We start from the raw sequence: 22779 nt of genomic DNA, 5'->3' as shown, positions 1-22779 counted from the left end.
CCTATTCATGGTGAATTTAATGTCTCATGACCAAAAAAAAAAAGTATTGAAAGTAGTAAGAAACAACTTTTATGAACAACTAATGTACGTCCTTTTATCTTGTTCTAAGTTTAAGAGGTTAAAAGAATATAGTATTTTCACCCCACAGGAAAACAGATGCTAAGGTAAACTAACTTTGAATTTTAAATATAAACTTTTGCAGAATGTTTTGTAATATTATTTTACAGTTTACAACGCTGGGTTGAAAGTTCATGGTTTGTTTTATTCTATCCAATATCTATTTTACACAATAGTCTTATATCTGTGCAAATCACATCATTTCAAAAAATATAGGAAGATATAAAACCATAAGGTCATCCCTTTATAAATTTACGAAGCCTTTAAAATTAAACAAATTATTTCTTTGATTTAACATTCTGATCTCCTACCACGCTTTGGTCTGTATCCTTACGTTGCAGCCTACAAGTATAATTTAAAAAAAAATAAATTCTGCAATACTATTGCTGTGAGAATCCAAAGCTGACCAGCCTAAGGAAAAGAAGGACAGGATTTGGGAGGGATTTCAAGCGCCCATCACGGGGAGAAGGAGTCGGATAACAGAGGTAGGGAGGAGAGGAGGAGTGGGCACCGCAGGGCACTCACCTCTGAGTTCTAGTGGGGGTCTTAGGTCTAATCTACAAACACTGCAATTGGACTTGCCTGACTCAGGTGCCTGCCCTGAGCTCGTCAACTATCCCAGGGAAGACTCAGTCCCCTTTGCTCATAGTCACCGAAGAAGGCCATTCCTGGGCAACCACCAAGTGTCGGCAACACCTGGGTGCCGTCCCTATAACCAACACCAGCACCAAGGTGGTTCTAAAGGCTGTGGGACTATTGAAAGGAGGAGGTCGCTTCCAATTCCACTTTACCCAGATGAATTACTAAACCAGCCAAATCTAGGTAATTAAATATTTCCAGCCCAAGAGGTTGAGGTCCAAATTATATTTATGGATTTTAGACCACAAATTGTACATAACGGGAGAATTACAAACTTCTCTCTCTCTCGATGTACATTTGGTCTTTCTTTGGGCAGATTGTAGGAGTACCAGCTAAATGAAGCTTTTTTGACCAATAAAGCATTTGGTCCCGTCCCATTGGGTGTTAAAGGAGGTTACCAGAATTACGACAACCCTCTGGACTGAATGAACTTCCACAGCTGCACTCCTGAAAGACACTACCTGTTGCCAACCATGAGTTAGCAGGGGATGGTGGCTCTACGACCATGACACTAAGGTCATGTCTGCAGGCAGGGACCCACCTGTTTATGTGGGATACACAGCTAATGCATTAGCACATGTGCGCTTCTTAAATATCTTTTATATCCTGAGGGCCAACTTTTCAATAACAAAATAGTTCCCCCTGCCATTTATGAGGCACTTACTCCATGTCAGGCCCACATCTGCTTTACATGTACTAACATATTTTAGTGCATGTACAACAACCTTGTGATGTAAGTATTATTATCATCCTCTTATACATCGAGAAACAAAGAAATGCAGTCCCAAGATCACACTTCTAAGAATGATTTAAATCAGGTCAATCTGCTTTGAAGCCCATCCGAAGATAAATTTCCCTATAAAAGCGTGTTTAAGGTCTATACCGAGAGATAAATTATCCTTTTCTCAAACTTATTAGAAAGTATAGATAGTATACAGATTCAACTGCAATATAATTCATATTGAAGGAGCAGATTCTTGCCTTGTTTTGTGTCAAACTCTGGACCTAGGGAGAATCTCAGACTCCTAACGAGCTGATAGCAGTAGCTACAGACCTCACCCAAAGAACTGCACAGAAACCATTTCCAGTTATTGTTTGTACCGTTCACTTGATAGTTATAGCAATCCTACATTGAACACCTACAGTAAGTCAGTTGGTTTTCCTACATTGTCTTATTTAATCTTCCCAATACTGTCAGGTTGGTATTATCATTCCCCCTTTACAGACGAAGTCGGGGGGGTCGCAAGTCCCAGGTCCTAAATTAGGTCCAGGTGAAGCTGGCTTTCACATCCATCTGGGAGGGGGAGAGCTTGTTTCATTTTGTTTCGATTTGGAGGCTTATACTTTTTCCGTTACAACACGTGACACCTTTAGAACATTCATTTACGTCCCTGTGTTTAATCTCACCTCCCCAGATATACAGTGAGCCAAAGGTCACTTCAAATTCCAACGAAATGCACCGTCTCGGGGAGGGCTGTTATCAGCGGGTATCAGGTGTCGTGGCCACATGGCTGACCCATCTAAACTGTATTTGGTGGGCACCCTTTACGTCGCTCAGACCACAACACAGAGATGCCACGTGCTCTGCAAAGGAGTGGCTTTCCAGCTGAAGAATTTTATAAGCAATCAACTGTCTCTGCAGAATCACATAACAATTTCCTCTGACTTTTCCATCAGAGATGTCTCTCCATCAATATTCTGTGCTACCAATCCACGAACAGAGATAATATTCCCAGAATTCATTTCAAGTATGAACAGCATAACCAGGGGGTTGGTTGAGAACTCTTGAGAGATTGTGTGTGTGTGTGTGCGCGTGCGCGCACACAGGCATGTTATAGGTTTACAAGCTTTCCAGTAGTTTGTTTTTTAGAAATCTTTGAGTACGCTTCTTTGAAAAGACTTCTGGATCCTCCGCACCAAGGCACTGGTATTTCTAGCTAGAACCAAAGTTAACTATTGACCCGCACACTGTCTTGCGGGAGATCCAGGCACTTAATTACCACCCCGTTATCTGCTTTCGGTATCTTTCCTCCTGCCCGAATCAGCTCAACAATTTCCAGACATCATGACATTCATACGATTTTTCATCTTCTCTGGTGTCATCATTTGATCACCCACTTTTTGATCTTTACAGTTCATCTAAGTTTTTTACTTTCGGAGAGTCACTACACATTGTAGAAGGACTTTAATTTTTTCCAGCCTAAAATTTAACTCTTGCTTTACCTTACATTTTCATTTAAGAAGCTATTTGATTTCTTTTTAAAACATATTAAAACATCAGTCCTTGAAGTGACTTTGAAAGTGTCTGCTCTCTCCAACCCTAGTTTGCGTATTCCAGAAATCGGAACTCTGGGCTAGTTTTTATTCCTCTTTTTGGACAATAATAACTATCCCATAGCAGCCGGGGTTGTATAGACACAGCGTACTGTGGAGTAGGCTGCGTACCCCTTTCAGACATTAGCACTTCCCTTGCCTGGAAAGATTCATTTGACACTAGTTTTGAAGTCCTCCAGTGACATAAATGTGCATTCCTTTCAAGGTCCCCAACCTGTTATACGAATGTTCAACTCAATGATCCTCCAGACAGGTCCTCAACTCTCCACAGCCTTCATTCTACGAGGGATGTTATCTTATCTTAGAATTACACTTAAATTAGGCTGAGATGATCTTTCTTAAACAAACTTTGTTAGCTAATACTTAATACATTATGGCATTCAGGCACTAACTCACCATCTCCCTAGGAGGTGTTTTGAAGTATTTTCTCGTGAGTTTTTTTTTTCTATTTAAGGAGGATTAGAACATCTTTCACTTATGAATCCTACAGATAATTATATTATCTATAGGATTTTGAGACAATGTGTTCCAATAAAGGGACATAAAAATGTTAAGCACAGAAAACAATGAAGGATACGTATGTGTACACACACACACACACACACACACACACACATACACACGGGGAATAGGGAAAGAGGAACAGAGGAGAATAAAATTCATTAAAACCTATAGATTTCAAGTAGGAGACTACAATAATATACTAAAAATTGTAGATACCATAAAAAGTAAGGTTTGTTGGAAATTTTCTCCCTATGTTTGTAAATAATTACTATAATGTTACTTAAGGAAAACTTGTTGAGTTGCAGAAAGCAGGTTACACTGCATTTCAAATTTTAATATTTAGTTGCTAAAATATTAGCGCCTTAGAGATAATAGACAGCAGGGGGAATTGGTGCCATTTTCATGACAATAATACAATTTTTAGTGGAATTCACCTAAGCCTGTGGAGATGGAGAGGGAGACCTCCAGTCTAATGCTCTTTTTTTTAATCACCCCCATGCCGTCCCCTCCCCAGGCTCCAGGCCATGGATGCTCTCAGGACAGCAAGGCAGAGGCTCAGAAAGCTGTTTTCCAAGAACTGACTTAGGCACAAAATTCCGGGAACAAATCACCCACCAGCATTATTTTATTGTTCTGCTTTCAAGAAATACAGGTCTTTCTTAGAACTTCAGTGCATAGCCTATATCACAATTCACAGGCGTTCAGGTAAAATTCGCAAAATGTTTGTTAGTCTGCAGAGAAAGTCTCTGTTCAGACTCTTCTGGGTGCTCCTAATGGGCCTCGTCAAAGCCAGGCTAGGACATTCTCACCCTGCAAAGCAGCTGAATCTGCAGCATCTCTTTATCTGCCTCTCCCTGTCCCCTTTTAAAAATCAAACTTATCCTTTCACCCAGTTTTATTTTCCTTACCAGGCACATCGATACACACTCCAGACCCATAATAACCCATTCAACACACCTACAAACTCTGTTTAATCCACTAAGGCCTTATGAAGTGATTCAGAAAAATCGCATAAACAGTGTCACAACCAGAAATGAAGAGTTGGTATTACCTGGACATATTACCTTTCTGAGAGCACACAGATTTATTTCCCCCTCCACTTTCTTTGTTCTGTATGTAACGTTACAGTGAAACCAAATCTACACTCTAGATGAAGTCTGATTTTCACATTTTATGAATTTCATCAATGCTAAGTATGTCTAATACCCTCCCTTAATTTTTATAAATTTGAATTAATTTGGAAAAAAATGGAAATGAATAAAATGATTAAAGAGTTAAATAAAATCAATACATTACTATCCAGAGACAACAAAGATTAAATTTGGGAATAATAATTTCATGATTTTTCTCTCTATATTTACTTATACCCAAGTAAAGCATATGGGTACTTAATGATGTATTTGTTAATTAATGTTAATAATTTTTACAACTAATGAAATGGATAATTGTGCATGATAAAAAATTTAAAACAAAATGACAGAAAACACTATTCTTTATATATATATATATATATATATACACATATATATATATTTTATTTATTTATTTATTTATTTTTGGCTGTGCTGGGTCTTCGTTGCTGCGCACAGGCTTTCTCTAGTTGCGGCGAGCGGGGGCTGCTCTTTATTGAGGTGCACAGGCTTCTCATTGCAGTGGCTTCTCTTGTTGCAGAGCACGGGCTCTAGGCACGCGGGTTTCAGTAGTTGTGGCACGTGGGCTCAGTAGTCGTGGCTTGCGGGCTCTAGAGAGCAGGCTCAGTAGTTGTGGCCCACAGGCTTAGTTGCTCCACGGCATGTGGGATCTTCTCAGACCAGGGCTCGAACCCGTGTCCCCTGCACTGGCAGGTGGTTTCTTAACAACTGCACCACTGGGGAAGTCCCGAAAACGTTATTCTTAACGGTTGCATAATATCTTTTGGATGTGCTATGAATTCTTGTCCATTCTTTTGAAAACACTTCTATGATTCCAAACTGTAGTACTATTATTATATTTCCATTTTTGTACTTGGATCCAGACCAGATCTCTGATCATGACCTTGGATTCTGAGATATGAAATTGTGGGCTCAAAATTTAAAACATTTAAAAGCTTTTGGAACACAAAAGCCAATGTGTTTCTAGAAAGGTTCTAACAAATTTATCAATCACTGTAACTCCATACCTCCTGACCATAAATCAGTCATATTTTAATTGTTTCCTATTTTATAGTTAATAGTTAATGAATGTAACTTGTGTTCCATTTATTACAAATCTATTGCACATTGTATTTGATTCTATATTGATTTGCCATTTGTATGAAATTTGTTAATTGACCTTAGTTGATTTTTATTAGTGCTTTAATTTAGGTGTTTTTTGTTTGTTTGTTTACAAAAGCTTATTATATATTATAGTAATTAATACTTTATCTGGCATTTATATAGCATATTGTTTTCTTAGCTCTAATAATTTTAATCTTCTGACTTCAGTGTGTTAAACGTAATTAATTGATGTTTTCCTCTGAGACTTCAATTCTTTTCAATATATTGATAATTTAGTGTTCAATTTATGTTTTGGTAAATGATATGAGATGAGAACAAAAATTGAGTTTTTCCAAGTAATTAGATATTCTTCCCAGTACCACTAATCAAACTACCCATTCTTCTTTGGTGTGGTGTGTTTTCTTGATCACACACATGCACACACCACACACACACACAGAAAGGGATAGAGGGGCTTTCCTTCCACCTGTTGAAGCTAGCAACAAAACCAGGACGCTTAAATATAAGTAAGTATCATTTTACATCTGATAGGGCTTAATTTTCCACATTCTCATTATTTTTTATTCTCCCCATCCTAACTTTTTCTAACTTTTATTAAGCCCTCCCCCTCAGCATCCTCACGAAACCTATTTCCTTTATCCTATGGCTAATAACTGTACTAACACTTTAAGAATTTAAGTTAATTTGGGAAAAGTTAATATCTTTAACATAGTTCGTTTACTTATTCAAGATCATGGCACATTTCTCTACTCCTTAAAATTCACTTTTAAGTTTCTTAGTAAGTTTTCTGGGTTTTTTCCTGTATGTTTAACATAATTCTCTTTAGGGAGATTCTTAGTAGAATTTTTGGATTTTATTTTTCTGATTGTTCTAGTTTTATTTGCTATCATAATCCTCTCTCATCTCTAGACCATCAAACTTATAGAAGCTATACAAGAGCACTTTTAGTTGTACGCTAGCATTCACTCGCTTTACTGAATACTCATGTTTAATTTTAGGTTTTTATCCAATTGATTCTTTTGTATTCATTAAGCATGGAATTATGTGATTTCAAGTAGTGGTGAAGTTGTCAACTTTGCAATAGTTACATCTCCTTTCATGCATTTTTATTGCATTGACCAAAATGTCCAGAACAATCTTGATTAGTTGTGATATGTTTATAAATATATACATCAATAGAAATTCTGACTATATCTCTTTGTTATGTTTGTTTTGCTGCTTTATACCACAGGAATACAAAGGATCATGAGAGACTACAATGAACAATAATACCAAAAAACTGGATAACCTAGAAGAAATTGTTAAATTCCTAGAAACCTACAACCCAACAAGAATGAATCATGAATAAATAGAAAGCCTGAATAGACCAATAATGAGTAAGAAGACTGAAGCAGTAATCAAACACCTCCCAACAAAGAAAAGCCCAGGACCAGATGGTTTCACTGGTAAGTTCTACTGAACATTAAAGACAAATTAATGTAAACCCTTCTCAAACTCTTCCAAAAAACTGAAGAGGCAGAAACTCATTTTATGAGGACGGTATTACCCTGACACCAAAGCCAGATAAGGACACCACAAGAAAAGAAAATCATAAATCTATACCCCTGATGAATGCAGATGCAGAAATATTCAAAAAAATATTAGGAAACTGAATTCAACAGCACATTAAAAGGATCATACACCACGATCAAGTGGGATTTATCTCTGGAATACAAAGATGATCCATATATACAAATCAATCAGTGTGATACACTATATGAATTAAATAAGATAAAAATCATAAGATTATCTCAAAAGATGGCACAAAGAAACATCCTCTCAACCAAAAAACACTCAACCAATCTGGTATAGAAAAAACATACCTCAACGCAATAAAGGTCATACCTGACAAACCCACAACCAACATCATACTCAATGATATGATGGTCATACCCAATCTTTTCCTCTAAGATCAGGAACAAGACAAGTGGCCCACTGTCACCACTTCTATTCAACATAGTCCTGGAAGTCCTAGCCAGGACAATCAGGCAAGAAAAAGAAATAAAAAGCACCCAGACAGGCAAGGAAGAAGTAAAATTGTCTTTGTTTGCAAATGATATGATCTTATATATAGAAAATCCTAAAGACTCCACCAAAAAAAAAACCTCATAAATAATAAATGAATTTAGTGAAATAACAGAATATACAATCAACATACAGAAATTAGTTACATTTCTATACATTAACAACCAATTATCTGAAAAAGAAATAAAGAATACAATCCCATTCACAATAGTATCAGAAACAATAAAATACTTTGGAATAAATTTAACCAAGGAGGTAAACACTTTTACACTGAAAACCAAGACTTTGGTGAAAGAAATTAAAGAAGATATAAACAAATGGAAGGATATCTCATGTTCATGGATTAGATGAATTAACATTGTTAAAATGTCCATACTACCCAAAGTCATGTATAGATTCAATGCAATCCCTATCAAAATTCCAAGGGTGTTTTTAACAAAAATAGGAAAACCAATCCTAAAATTTATATGGAGGAATGAAGACCCTGAATAGCCAAAGCAATTCTGAGAAAGAAGAACATAGCTGTTGGCATCACACTTTCTGATTTCAAACTATACTACAAAGCTGTAGTAACCAAAACAGTATTTTATTGATTTTAATCATTTATTTATCATTTATTGATTGATTTTATATTTTGCTATGAAACTTCAAGCACATTTTAACTTGACTTATGCTTTTAATCAACATAAAAGGATTCTCATTTTGCCACTCTGAACTGTTTGAATTATTAAATTTATTTTTTTAATATCCATTTTATTTGTTATTTTATACTATAAGAAATACCATATGAAATATCTTCTTGACTTTCATTTTACCACTGACTTTGATGGTTTTCATCTTCTTTTTAATTTTATTTTTTAAAATGTATTTGAGGGGACTTCCCTGGTGGTCCAGTGGCTAGGACTCCACACTCCCAATGCAGGGGGCACTGGTTCAATCCCTGGTCAGGGAACTATATCCCACATGCCACAACTAATAGTTCTCATGCCGCGACTAAAGAGCCCACGTGCCGCAACTAAAAGATCCCCATGCCGCAACTAAAAAAAAAAAGATCCTGCATGCTGCAACAAAGATCCGTGTGCCACAACTAAGACCCAGCGCAGCCAAATAAATAAATATTCCAAAAAAATAATTAAAAAATAAAATGTATTTGAAATAAATTTTCTTTGTTGATTAAATTCAAAATTAAAATCTGCTTTAATCCCCCCACGCAAGACAAAAAAATATGTGACACATTTAAATTTTTTATCTTCTTTTTTAAATTCATAACCTTAATATATAAAAACTGTTATTTTTATATTCAGGTTATGTTTCCTGAATTACCCCTTTCTATATATGTATATCACCTTTATTCAGACTGGTTAATAAATTTGTATTCTATTTTTTCCATATTTATTTTTTTATCTTTTTTCTTTTCATCCATATCTCACTATGTAACTTTAGAAGATAAAGTTCTTAATCATAACTATGTAAGGACATGCAAATGCAAAAAAAAAAGCAAACAAAAAACCCCCACTTTGATATTATGTAATAAAAATATCCAGAGTTCAGATTTCAAATTAGCTCATAAATCTCATGGTTAGTCTGAAATTTATTAGAGTTTTTTGGTTGGAATACAGTTGAACAGGAAACAAGACTCATTGTGTATTTTTTTTGGTATTGAAATACTGAAAGATCTCTTTCAGTTTAAACTCTAACATAGCTAAATAAAGTGTGAATTTAAAGAAGGTACAAAAATGACAAATAATTCATTTTAAAGTTACACCTAGTTTTAGATGTTTTGCAATATTTAAAGAGAAATAAAGAAAAGAAAACATCATTCCAGCAGCCTAGGTCAAAACCAAAGTTCAGACTTGATTTGTTTAGTTGAATTCCATTTTTTTCCTCACACTCCAGTGGCCTAGTGTTCTAGTCTAGGGGTCCTTTCCTTTCCTTTTCTTTTTTTCTTTTAACTGTTTGACTCCCTTCACCCACTTCTCCCACTCCACCTCTGGCAGCCACCAATCTATTCTTTTTATCTATGAGGTTGATTTGGGGTTGTGTTTTTTTTTATTTTTTAGATTCCACATATAAGAGAGATTATACGGTATTTGTCTTTCTCTGTCTGACTTATTTCACTTAACATAATGCCTCCATGTTGTCAAAAATGGCAAGATTTCCTTCTTTTTATGGCTGAGTAATATTCGTGTGTGTGTGTGTGTGTGTGAGAGAGAGAGAGAGAGAGATGGCCTTGGGATCACCAGATGAACTATCAGCAAAGCCATGGAGTATTGAAAGCTAATGGACAGGGCACAATGACCTTGACATGGTGGAGAAAATTTAACCCTAACTGCCTACAGAGGAGAAGGAAACAGCAGGGATGAAGCAACAAAACACAAAGGACTTTCAGGGCAGTGAAAGTATTCTGTGTGACACTATAATGGTGGGTACATGTCATTGTACATTGGTCCAAACCCACAGAATGTACAATACCAGGAGTGACCCTAATGTTACCTATGGACTCTGGGTGATAATGATGTGTCCATGTAGGGTCATAGATCATCACCAGTGTACCACCTGGAGGGGGATGTTGATAATGGGGGAGATTATGCGTGTGTGCGGCCCGGAGTTATATGGGAAATCTCTGTACCTTCCATTCAACTTTCCTGTGAACCTAAAACTCCTCTAAAAATACAGCTAATTTGAAAACAAAATGAAACAAACCTATGAAGCATACTGGTTTGTACAGAGACCGGCAGCAGAAAGGAATAGAGGCATCGGGCACCCCTCAAGGTGGAGGGCAAGGTGGGCTTGAAGGTGGGAGAACGGGTGCCCTCAGTGGGGGCAGCAGCCCGCCCACGTGTCCTCACCAGGCGCAGCAGGGCCCGGGTCTCCTCTCTGTGGAAGTTGAGCCAGGACCTGCAGAAGGGACTACCAGGCACAGTGGAAGGGACGTGCCAGGCAAGGGCGGGGACAGTGGGCAGAGGGGCGGCCTTGGCACTGAATGGTCCCACGCACTTCCCTTCAGCCCTGTCCCCGGGTGGTTCTCACACTGTGGTGACAGTGCTTACAGGATCTGTATGGGAGATGGAAGGGGTCCAGATTGAAGACAGAGGAGCGAAGGGGAACCAGGATGACGATGAGGGAAGGTGTAGGACGCACGCTTTGCTGAGCGTTTGCAGCGAGACCAGGACCAGCCGAGCAGGAGGACACGGGCTCCGGGAGGGACATCCATCATGGACTAGTAGGTCACCTGAAGTCCACACTAAATTGACAGGAATACCACAGTCCTTTCAAAGGGGAAAACTAATTTATAGGGACTTAGAAAGGCAATCAAATTTTTTTAAAGCATTAATCGTTCTAAGAAAATAAAAAACAAACCAAGGTGACATATATTCAAAATACACTATGTGTCATCTATGAACAAAAGAAAGCTTACCTAATCATACATTATAACCACTAATTTAGCCAAAATCATCATGAATTAAGTAGGGAGATTGGAGGTGGAGTGTGTATGAGTGTTTGTACGTGAACGTGTATGTGAATTACATGTGTGTCTGGGGGGGTAGCTGAGAGGGTGTTGAGTGTAGAGGAACTTAAAAACCGTAAATGAGTAATTCAGAAGTATTCATTTAAGCCTACTATTTCAAACATGAAAATAAAGCAGCTAAAAATCTGAAACTAACTGCACCCAAAGAGTGATGCTTGGGCACAAGGGTGGGTGGATCCTGTGTTACTCTTTTAAGCTTAATTTTCATACATACAGGTATTACTTTGATTTAAAGAAAACTTTTAAAGCAATTAAATTAAACAGGAAAAATGCATCAACAATGCATCATAATGAGACTTTGCCACCTGCGTTTGACTTCACCTACATCGCCTTCTGGTGTCTTCCCAAAGGACCAGAACAGTGCTGCTCTCAGGTTCGTAACTGTGGAGTATCATTGCTGCCTAGCATCTCAAAGGCGTTCAATAATGCTCTGAATTAAATATGTAAATCCAATCAACATAAAATGAGCCTTCTTTTTACAAAAAGTGAAAGGGTGTGACTCAAATAACGCTAAAGCAATATTAAAAAGACAGTGAATGGGTATCCAGGCAAGAAAGTTTACTCTGAAGCCAGATCTTGTTTAAAATCCATCCTACGCTTTTTGGGAAGATTCCTAAACTTCTAACATTTGAATTTTCTCATGCTTAAATGGTGATTGTAACAGTTCACTCATAGGGTTGCTATGAAGATGAACAGAAATTACATGGTTTTGGGCTCCTCTTAGCACACATTTAGTAAATATCAGTTTCCCTTTTCAGACCAGTGATAAATGGTATAGTGGCTTCAGTGAAAAATGTGCATGGGTTTATATATCTTGATGAATTAATTTATGGAAAGGAACTAGAGGATAAACCAAGTGATGTAACACAGCAGATACACTGCAAAATCCATGCTAAAACTTTAAAGGGAATCTGTGCCCATACACAGAAACAGACACATGAATACTTCCCCTAATTCTGCAAAAACTCTGGTTCTAGATGCAACAGAATCTCAGACTTTAACTGGAGAGTTTAATACCTAGAAATCTCTCTCTATACTTGTAGCAAAGCCAGGGCTTCCCTCGGATGCCCTTGGACTGTCAGAATCAGCCCTAATCAAAGACAGAATAAAAGAAGAAATAAAAGAACCAGAATTGGAACTCAGATTTTTTTTTAAAACCGAGACTTGTTCTTAACTTTTTGAGTTTCCCCGCTTCACAGGTCTGACTCTGTGCATTGCACCTCCAAGTTAGCTTCTCCAGTGCCAGAGCTATTTCGGATTCAAAGAGAGTCCTATGCATGAAGGAAACACATACTTCTATGGGAATAAAAAAAAGTCACCATTCCTTAAAGATGTCTCTTATCAATTACAACTCAAGTGTTGATTACAAAGGGAAACAATTTCCCATTCAAGACTGCCTAACTCGGGTCTAGTTTAATGTATTCATCGAAGCTAAGTTAACTTTCCAAAGGTCTTTAGCACAGCAAGCCGGCATCCCCTCCTCCAAACACTGAAAGGAATGTATATGATCTGGACAATACACAAAGGAACAAGTGGGGATACAGAAACAAATGGCTATTGTGGTGGGAGCTTGGGGGTTCCTGATCCCGGCTGAGGGGCTAGAAAGAAGGCAGTCAACAGTGGACACCAACAAGAGAGCATTGTGCCCGCAGAAGACTGTACTTTGTGTACGAGGGGAAAATCAAAAGCATTGTAGACATTGCTCTGATTTCCCATAACACAAATGTTATAAGACCAAGAACAGCTGAATGAAATGGCAGTTGATACAGGAGACAAGTCCAAATGATGAAGCCTAGCCATGGTCAACAGTCAATTAAATTCAACACACTGTTTTTATCATCCTTGGGCTTTGACTCTCTGACACTGACATTCCCCACACACTTTTTAGGGAGTTTTGACTTGGCTGGAATCTCTGGATAATAATCACCTTCCATTTAGCTGAAAGCAGCCGGGAGAGGGGCCGTTTGATGATTTTTAGTGAAGACGGGGAAGGAAAGCATCAGAAAAACCTCTCGCTTTCCCAGTGTGGTTGTAATTAGCATCCCTCTGAGTCAGTTCTTAGCCGTGACAAAGACCTGTGCTTGGTGGCTGGAAGACGGGGTGTCTTCACAGGTGAATGGGTGAGGAAGGGGCCAGAAGAGGGGTGGGGTGGGTGAGAGTACAGAAAAGGGGGCGTGGGAAGAGGCCGCGTTTTCCTATTGCTTTCTTGACCTACATAGATTTCCCTTTGGGGACTGAATGAGGACACATAACTACCTGCCCTGAAAGTTGCACAAAAGAGCATCTGTTCTATTCTAAAGGTGAGAAGAATCTTTGCACAGGGATAAATATAGAAGCACACACACAGCAGTATGAGTGTCTATATTTATTCACATCCAAGTTAAAAGAAAAGGACCTTTTTAAAGCCTACGAGAATATTTTCTACGTATGACCTTCATGCGCCTAAAAATAATTTCACTATCATACACACAATTCATTTCTTCTTTGAAGCAGAGAGGAGAATAATTAGCTTTTCCAAACTCTATATCATGACTAATTTGGATATAATATGAGCCCCGAAAAATCTCCAAAAGAAAAGTATATCTCCTGGAAATGCAAAGGAAATACTTTCCACTAGCTCTGTAATTGTTTACATTATATCCCAAAGATGTTATGACTTGATTTAAGAATTTAATGATATGGCAGTAGCTTTGTCCATGGTTGGCCAAAAATAAATTTTTAAACAGGTTCAGGTCGGTCACCTGGACATGGAAATTGCACTCCCCACCCTGGGCGGCTGTAGGAGGAGACCTTGTCAGCATCTCCATCATGGGCGGTAGGGGATTCGAGTCTTCCAGCAGCCCCCACCCCTGCTCCCACTTCCCTCAGTGCGTGGCCACCCAGCCATGTCAAAACTGCAGGGACCCCAGAGCTCTCTCCCCTCTCCACAAATAAAAACCAAACAAAGCAAACCAGCAGAGCGGAGCACCCTGAAGCCCTGCAGATCATTTCATGTGTGAATGTGTATGTTTTCAAAGTCATATAATTTCCTATCACTTCCCCAAAGCTGGTACTTCTAATTCATTCAGCAAGTATCGATTGAGCACGGGGGGAGCGCGGTGTCCTTCTAGGTGCCTGGGAGACCGCGCGTGGGAACTGTACATGGAAAAATCCCTGCCCACGAGCTTCTAGTGGAGGGAGAGGCAGTTGATACTGAGTCAACACATACCTAGAAGGATGTCAGGTGGATGCAATGGACAATGATTCAGAGTAGGGGAGGGCGTGTGGGGTAGGACCGTCTGTGTAGGAAGGTCAAAGAGGCCTCTCGGAAAAGAGGGCGTGGAGTGAGGGTCTGAAGGAAGTGAGGGTGGGGTCACATGACACCTGCAGCTTCCTCCCACTTGCCGTGGCCTGGCCGAGCCTGCGGTGGGGCGGGTGAACAGGAGGGTAGACGTGGTGACTCTTGGCGGGAGTGAGGGGAGCCGGCCCCAGGCCACAGAGGCCTGGGCCCCTTCCCTGAGGGACACAGAGCTGTGGGAGGGTGTGCAGCAGAGCGGTGGCATAATGTTCCCCATCTCAGTAGGACCGCTCTGGCCATCGGGAGGCCCTGGCGTGCACCCAGGTAAGAGCTGGGGACCCATGTGGAAGTCGCAGAGGTGATGAGACATGGTCAGGGTTTTTGGTGGGGGGCTTGGTATATTTTGAAACAAGAACCCGAGGGATTTGCTGGAGGGTTGGAGTGGGCATGAGAGGAAAAGAGGCGTCTAGAGGTCACAGTTGCCACTTAGGAGTAAGAGGAGAGACCATGCGAGGGACAGACACACAGAAGAGATGCCGAGAAGGCATCAGACACAAGGCGCGTTCCAGGGAGGACTCTGAACCGAAGGCACACGCTCGGGAATCACTGGCTTCTAGGAGAGAGTGCCGGCCTCGCGATGAAACGCAGTAACCCAGGGAGTGAGTGTAGACCATGCAGAGGAGACAGAGGCTTGGGCCCAGGACGCGCTGCAGCACTGGGGAGCCTGCAAAGAGCCCCCAGCGAGGGAGAGGAGACAGGAGAGGGGTCCCAGAGGACAGCCGGGCGAAGCACCAAAGGGACGGCAAGGAATTCTCTACCAGCAGTTACTGATGGAGTGAAAGGTGTGAAATAAAGACAGAAGGGGCCACTGGATTGGGTAACATAAACCATTACATTAAAGTAAAAGTCTATGAGTATTTCTATTCCCTGTATATGTGAAAAAGGACACATGTCAATGGATCATGAGAAGAAGCAAGTAGACAGAACGTAGTTTGGCTGACCCAGTGCCAGGACGCTGTCTCCCGCGGGGCTCCAAGGTGCCGGCAGCAATGAAATCCCATGTCTGCAGGCCACTCTCGGGTGTCAGGAGTGACCCTGGAAACCGTGAAGTGACAACGTTCTTTGCTGTTAAGATACAGTCTGGGGGCACTTCACCAAGGCCATTTGCTTTTCTCCAGGAGCCTCTCAGCATCCTTCAAGCAGGAAAGGCTTCCAGAGAACAAGGCTGTGTTACCCACACCTGCTTCCATCCTCATCACAGACTCTGAGTGAGACGCTGGGCCCTGGGAAAACAGCGTCCGTGCGATGTCCCCCCAGGAAAGGAAGCGATGGTGGGCCCCCATCCGTGTGAAGCACGCCAGGGGGCCCAAATACACAAACAGAGCAAAGACACACGGCTTAGCTGTGCATATCAAATTATTGAGAATCCCATCGTTAGTTTTCCTCGTTTTGACTACATTCACTGTGTGCTTTCAGATCTGCAACATAAAACAGAGGACATGGGCTTCCCTGGTGGCGCAGTGGTTGGGGGTCCGCCTGCCGATGCAGGGGACACGGGTTCGTGCCCCAGTCCAGGAAGATCCCACGTGCTGCGGAGCAGCTGGGCCCGTGAGCCATGGCCGCTGAGCCTGCGCGTCCGGAGCCTGTGCTCCGCAACGGGAGAGGCCACAGCAGTGAGAGGCCCGCGTACCGCAAGAAACAAACAAACAAACAAACAAAAACCAGAGGACAGAAGGACAGCAAAGCAAGCCCCGGCAAAGCTGCTGCGCGAGCCCTGGCGCGCGGAGGTGCTTTCTGCTTCCCCCGCTCCGGGTCACAAGCCCTAACAGGGGCCCCACGGGGGCTGCTGCACCACCCCAGAGGAAAACTGAAGAAAGGCTTTAAAATACATACAAACTCACAGACATTCCTTTAAATGTACAGAAACTACCGTTACGTAGTTTCATTTTAACCCGAAAGAAGCGCTGGCAGGGGTTTCTGCTGACTCTGCTGAATTGAAAGCCCTGCCATCTTCTGCGCAACCTCACTTTCTATCCCACCCAGGAGCAGAACCAATAAAACACACACAGCGGGGCAGACAGAAACCCACGTCTCCCTCTTGCACGGAATTGAGATCAACGGTCACGGGAGCTCAGATGTGACAGAAACCGATACAGGTCCCGATGCTGTCCTTGTGCCTGAAGAATCTGGTTCTGCAACGTTTTCCTGAAGGAGCCCAGGCCGGTCACCTGACCACAGGTTTTCCCGTTCCCGTCAGTGTTAGACAAACAACGGACGGTTGGAAACAGAAGGACCACGGCTCATTTAAGGCTCTTTTAATGTCAGGCATTCTTAACACAGGAACCGACCAACATGGTGGAGGCATTTCATGTGGGAAAGAACAGCTCACGGCCTTTGCGTTCATCTTAACATCACCCACTTCTCTGCCCCCCAGCTGCTTCTGTCTTGAGCTCAACCATATAAGCCACTGAGTCAAAACTAAGTCTAAGGGGCTCAGGCCCCTCCTTCAGAGGCCAGTGTGGGATGATGAGAGCGTACTCTGGGAGTATGACACTGGAAGGCCAGGCATCCCTTAAAGAAATCTCTCCAGATGAGCCTAGATGCAGAGACCCCTGTTTAGAATCACCTGAAATTGAACCTAAATGACTGAAAACCATCTAATCTGGTAATGTTTATTGCCACTTTCAGGATGACTGCTTTAAGTGAAGAAATAACAGCTTAATTTTGACTAAATATCTCAGGATCTCTAGCCTGCGGGGGGTGTGTGTGTGTCAATGTGCTCAGAGTTGAATGGGAAAGAGGAGGGTTAGGGTACCTTTTATTTTACTTTAAACCAATAAAACCCTAGCTTTATAGTGAGAAAAGATTCTTCACTCATCAGGGCATAATATCAAGGAGTTCTGACAGTATGGATTCCTTTGTTGAGCAAGTCCATGCATGTAGGCTACACATACATATTAGGGTATTTGCTGCAGAGCTAAAGGTCACAATTCTTGTCCAGAAATTGCATTATGTCAATGGTGTCTCTAGAATCGTGGCCACATCCCTCCAATCTTTGCCTCCATCTACATGGCCGTCTCCCTGGGCATCTCTGCTTCTTCTTACAAGGGATCTTGCCACTGGATTGAGAGCCCACCTAAATAAGCCAGGATGATTCCATCCTGAGACCCTTAATTGCATCTGCAAAGACTCTTTCTCCAAGTAAGGTCACATTCATAGCTTCAGAGGGTTAAGATGTGGACCATTCCACCAACTGCAGGTGGATAGGCTTTTGGCAGATGGAGAGAAACAAGGACAGTTTAGCACAGCTGCAAACTGGTACACAGCACTACTCCAACATGCAAAGAAATTCTGACTTTTCCATTTTCTATAACTAAACTTTTTAAAACATATATATTTTTTATTGGAGTATAGCTGATTTACAATGTTGTGTTAATTACTGCTGTACGGCAAAGCGATATATATACATATACATTCTTTTTTTATATTCTTTTCCATTATGGTTAATCATAGGATATTGAATATAGTTCTCTGTGCTATACTGTAGGACCTTATTGTTTATCCATTCTATAAAAGCTTACATCTGCTAGCCTTAAACTTAACTTCTTCTTGAGTCTCTACAAGTGCCAGTGGAGATGGAAGGAGACTTCAACGTAGGAACCCAAGGAGAAGAGTCAGGGAGAAGGGAATCTTCAATCCTTGCCTTCCCTCCACCTGGCTTCTCCCCCTCACACTCAATGACAGAGGAAGGGCTAAATCTCCCACTCCCACTTTATTCAGGAAGGAATTTTCTCTCTGTCATACCGTCCCCTTTGCCAGGTGATAACTACCTTAACCTAAGAATAAAGTACTTGAGAACACACTTAACAAAAGTGCAAAAATTGTACACCAAAACTTATAAAATATTGTTGAAAGAAAATTAAATGAGACAAATAAATGGAATATTCATAGGATATTTAATATTATGAAAATAGAGATATTGCCCCAAATTTATCTACTAATTCAACACATTTCATTTCAAAATCCCCGGTACCAAATTTTTCTAAAAATGTTGACCAGCTATTACTAAATTTCATATGGAAATGGTATAAAACCAGGATAGCCAAAACAGTCTTGAAAAAGAAGAATAAAGTTGGAGGACACACCATTCCTGGTTCCAAAACTTGTTATGAAACTATAGTATTTAAGACAGTGTGGTATTGGCATAATGACAGACAAATAGTGCAATGAATATAATTCGAAGTCCAGCAATAATCCTTTCCCCTTATGATTAACTGATCTTCAACAGGATGCCAAGACAGTTAAAGAGAGAAACATTTGTCTTCCCAATAAGTGGTTCTGGGACAACTAGATCTCTACATGCAAAATAATGAAGTTTTAGACTTCTTCATAACGTAAAAATGAATTGACTCAAAATGAATCATAGACCTAAATGAAACAGGTCAATTATAAAACTCTTAGAAGAAAACATAAGAAGTCTCTGTGATGTTGGATTAGAAAATGGTTTCATGGTTATAACAGTAAAGGCTCATGTAACCGAAATAAAAATAGGTAAATTACTCTTCATCAAATTAAAAATACTTTTGTACTATAAAAACTGGGAAAACTTTATGTGTAAAACACAGTCCACAGAATGAGAGAAAATATCTGAAAGTTATATATCTGATAAGGGACTTGTTTCCAGAATATATATTAAAAAAACTTTTACAACTCATTAATAAAAAGATAAATAAACCAATTCTTTAAACAAGCAAAGGTAGAAATAAAACCTTCTTTGTTCACAGATGACATGATTTTCTATGTCTATGTAGAAAATCTCAAAGAAACAGTCCAAAAAACCTCCTAGAACTAATAAGCAATTATAGTAAAGTGGCAAGATATACAAAAGCCAATTTCTTTCATATATACCAGCAATGAACAAGTGGAATTTGAAATTAATAGCCCAATACCATTTACATTAGCACCAATGCATTAAATACTTAAGTATAAATCTCACAAAATATGTGTAAGATTAATATAAGGAAAAGTACAAAACTGATGAAAAGAATCAAAGATCTAAATAAATGGAGAGAGACTTCTTGTTCATGGATAAGAAGACTCAATATTGTCAAGATATCAGTTCTTACCAACTTGATCTATAGATTCAACACAGTGGCCATCAAAATCATAGCAAGCTATTTTGTGAATACTGACAAATGGATTAAAGTTTATATGGACAGATAAATGACTGAAAATACCCAACACAGCAATGAAAGACTTACTTCTAGACTTATTATGAAGCCACAGTAATCAACACAGTGTAGTACTGATGAAAAAAATAGGCAAAGAGAGCCCAGAAAGAGACCCACATAAATATAATCACCTAATCTTTGTCAAAGGAGCAAAGGCAACTCAGTGGAGAAAAAAAGAATCTTTTCAACAAATGGTGCTGGAACTGGACCAAAAAATTGAATCTAGACACAAACTTTATACCTTTCACAAAAATTAACTCAAAATGGATCATAAGCCTAAATGTAAAATACAAAATTATAAAACTCCTAAATGATAACATAGGAGAAAATATAGGTGACCTTGGTTTTGGTGATGACTTTTTAATTTTTAAAAAAATTTTTAAATTTTTTGTTTTTTAAAATATTTTAGATATTTATTTATTTTTTTTTGCCACACATTGTGGGATCTTAGTTCTCCGACCAGGGACTGAATCCAGGCCCTCAGCAGTGACAGCACAGAGTCCCGCCAAGGAATTCCCTTTTTAATATATTTTTTTTCTGGCCTGGTGATTAATTTTTAGATACAACACCAAAAGCACAATACTTGCAGGGAAAAATAATAAATTAATGTCAGTCAAATTAAAAACTTGTTTTCTGCAAAAGACACTGTTAAGTGAATGAAAAGATGAGCAAAAAATGTTTGCAAAACATATCAGAAAAAGGACTGGTATCCAAAATATACAAAGAACTCTTAAAACTCAACAATAAGAAAATAACCTGGTTTTAAAAAATGGGCAAAAGATCTGAACATACACCTCACCAAAAAAGATACACAGATGGCAAATAAACATATGAAAACACATTCAACACCATATGGCCTTAGGAAATTGTAAATTTAAACAACATTGATACACCCACTACTCACCTATGAGAATGGCTAAAATCCAGAACACTGACATCACCAAATGCTGGGGAGGACATGGAGCAATAGGAACTCTTATTCACTGCTAATGTAGCAAAATGCTACAGACACTTTAGAAGACAGCTTACCAGTTTTTCACAAAACTAAACATATTCCTACCACACAACACAGCACTTAAGCCCCTTGGTATTAACACAAATGAGCTGAAAACATATGCCCACAAGAAAACCTGCACATGAATGTTTATAGCAGCTTTATTCATAATTGCCAAAACTGGGGAGCAACCAAGATGTACTTCAGTAGGTGAATCGACAGATAAACTGTGGTCCATCCACCTAATGAAATATTACTTAGTGTTTAAAAGAAAGGAGCTATCAAGCCATGAAAAGATATGGATGGGTTAATGGGTACAAGGATACAGAGCTTCTTTTCAAGGTGATGAAATATTCTAAACGTAGACTATGGTGATAGTTGCACCACTCTGAATATACTAAAACCCAATGAATTATAGACTAAAAAAAGAAATTCTTGGGCTTCCCTGGTGGCGCAGTGGTTTAGAGTCCGCCTGCCGATGCAGGGGACACAGGTTCGTGCCCCAGTCTGGGAAGATCCCACATGCCGCAGAGCTGCTGGGCCCGTGAGCCATGGCCGCTGAGCCTGCGCGTCCGGAGCCTGTGCTCCGCAACGAGAGAGGCCACAACAGGGAGAGGCCCATGTACCACAAAAAAAAAAAAAAAGAAAAAGAAATTCTTTGCATCCATACCATGCATTATATATTAGACTTTGAACTCTTATTTATGTTTTCCCATTTGAGCCTCCCAATAAGTTTTAGGATTATCTCATTTTTTAAAGACAAGGACATGTGGTTCCAATTAGTTATGCTAGTTAGTGAGGGAGCTAGACAACAGACACCACCTCCTACAAACCCTTCCTCCTACTGTGTGTTCTCACCACCCCCCTTGCTATCTCTCCCCAGAACAAGAGCCGATGGTGGCAGAGGAGGGTCTTAGACAGTCTGTCCAATTTGTCCACTTACTTTATTCACAGTTCCTTGAACGAACCATGTGACCGTTCGGTCAGGTTGAAATTCATTTTGATCCAGTATATACAATGTGGCTTACTGGATTTGGAGGGGACATGGTCATTCAACTTTTATTTGCAAGTGTTTAAGAAACCAATCATGCAGGTCAGTGACCCCGATCCTTCAAGAAACCCTGGGGAACCTCAGAAGCACATTCCAAAATTTTGGAAAGATTGTCCTTTCCAGAAGGCATCATTTTAATTTTCATTTTAGTATCTTGACCAAGTGTGTGGACCTGCCAGGGAGACCTTGGTTGGCATGATAACTCATTACTCACTGGACAATCTTAGGTACGAATTAAAGTCTCTGAAGTGCAATTTTCTTTTGAATAAAATGTGAATAATAAAGGGACTTCCTTGTTAGGTTATTGTGAACATCACATGAGCTGAAACACACAAAAGGTTATCAGAGCACCCTGCCTGTCACATAATATTTCATTAATACAATTCAGTCCTACTATTATTACCAAAAGAAAGAAAAAGAAAAACAAGGAAATATTTTGAAGGTCCACTGGAGGACATGATTATATTTTGGAGAGATGGACAAAGGAAGGGGAGGAGTTAGAGGTGACCCCAAGGTTTCTGCACCAGAATAAGCAAGACAGTGATGCTGCCGTTAAATTTAAACTAAGCTCAGTGAGTTTTTTCACGTTGGATTTAGTCGCGTGAGAGCAGAAAACTGAAATAAACTTGGGAAGAATCTATTGTACAATCAAACGCTCTTTGCTTCAAAATAGAAATAGATTCAATGACTATTTGTTGAATGAATGAATAAATCCAGGGTTATCACTAAATACCCCTTGTTGGCTCCTTTGTAGATTTTGTCCTAATTCCCACATGCAAGCTTA

The sequence above is a fragment of the Hyperoodon ampullatus genome (assembly GCF_949752795.1).
Source record: "Hyperoodon ampullatus genome assembly, chromosome: 16".
NCBI lineage: Eukaryota > Metazoa > Chordata > Mammalia > Artiodactyla > Ziphiidae > Hyperoodon > Hyperoodon ampullatus.
Note: the sequence above shows the minus strand (reverse complement) of the source record.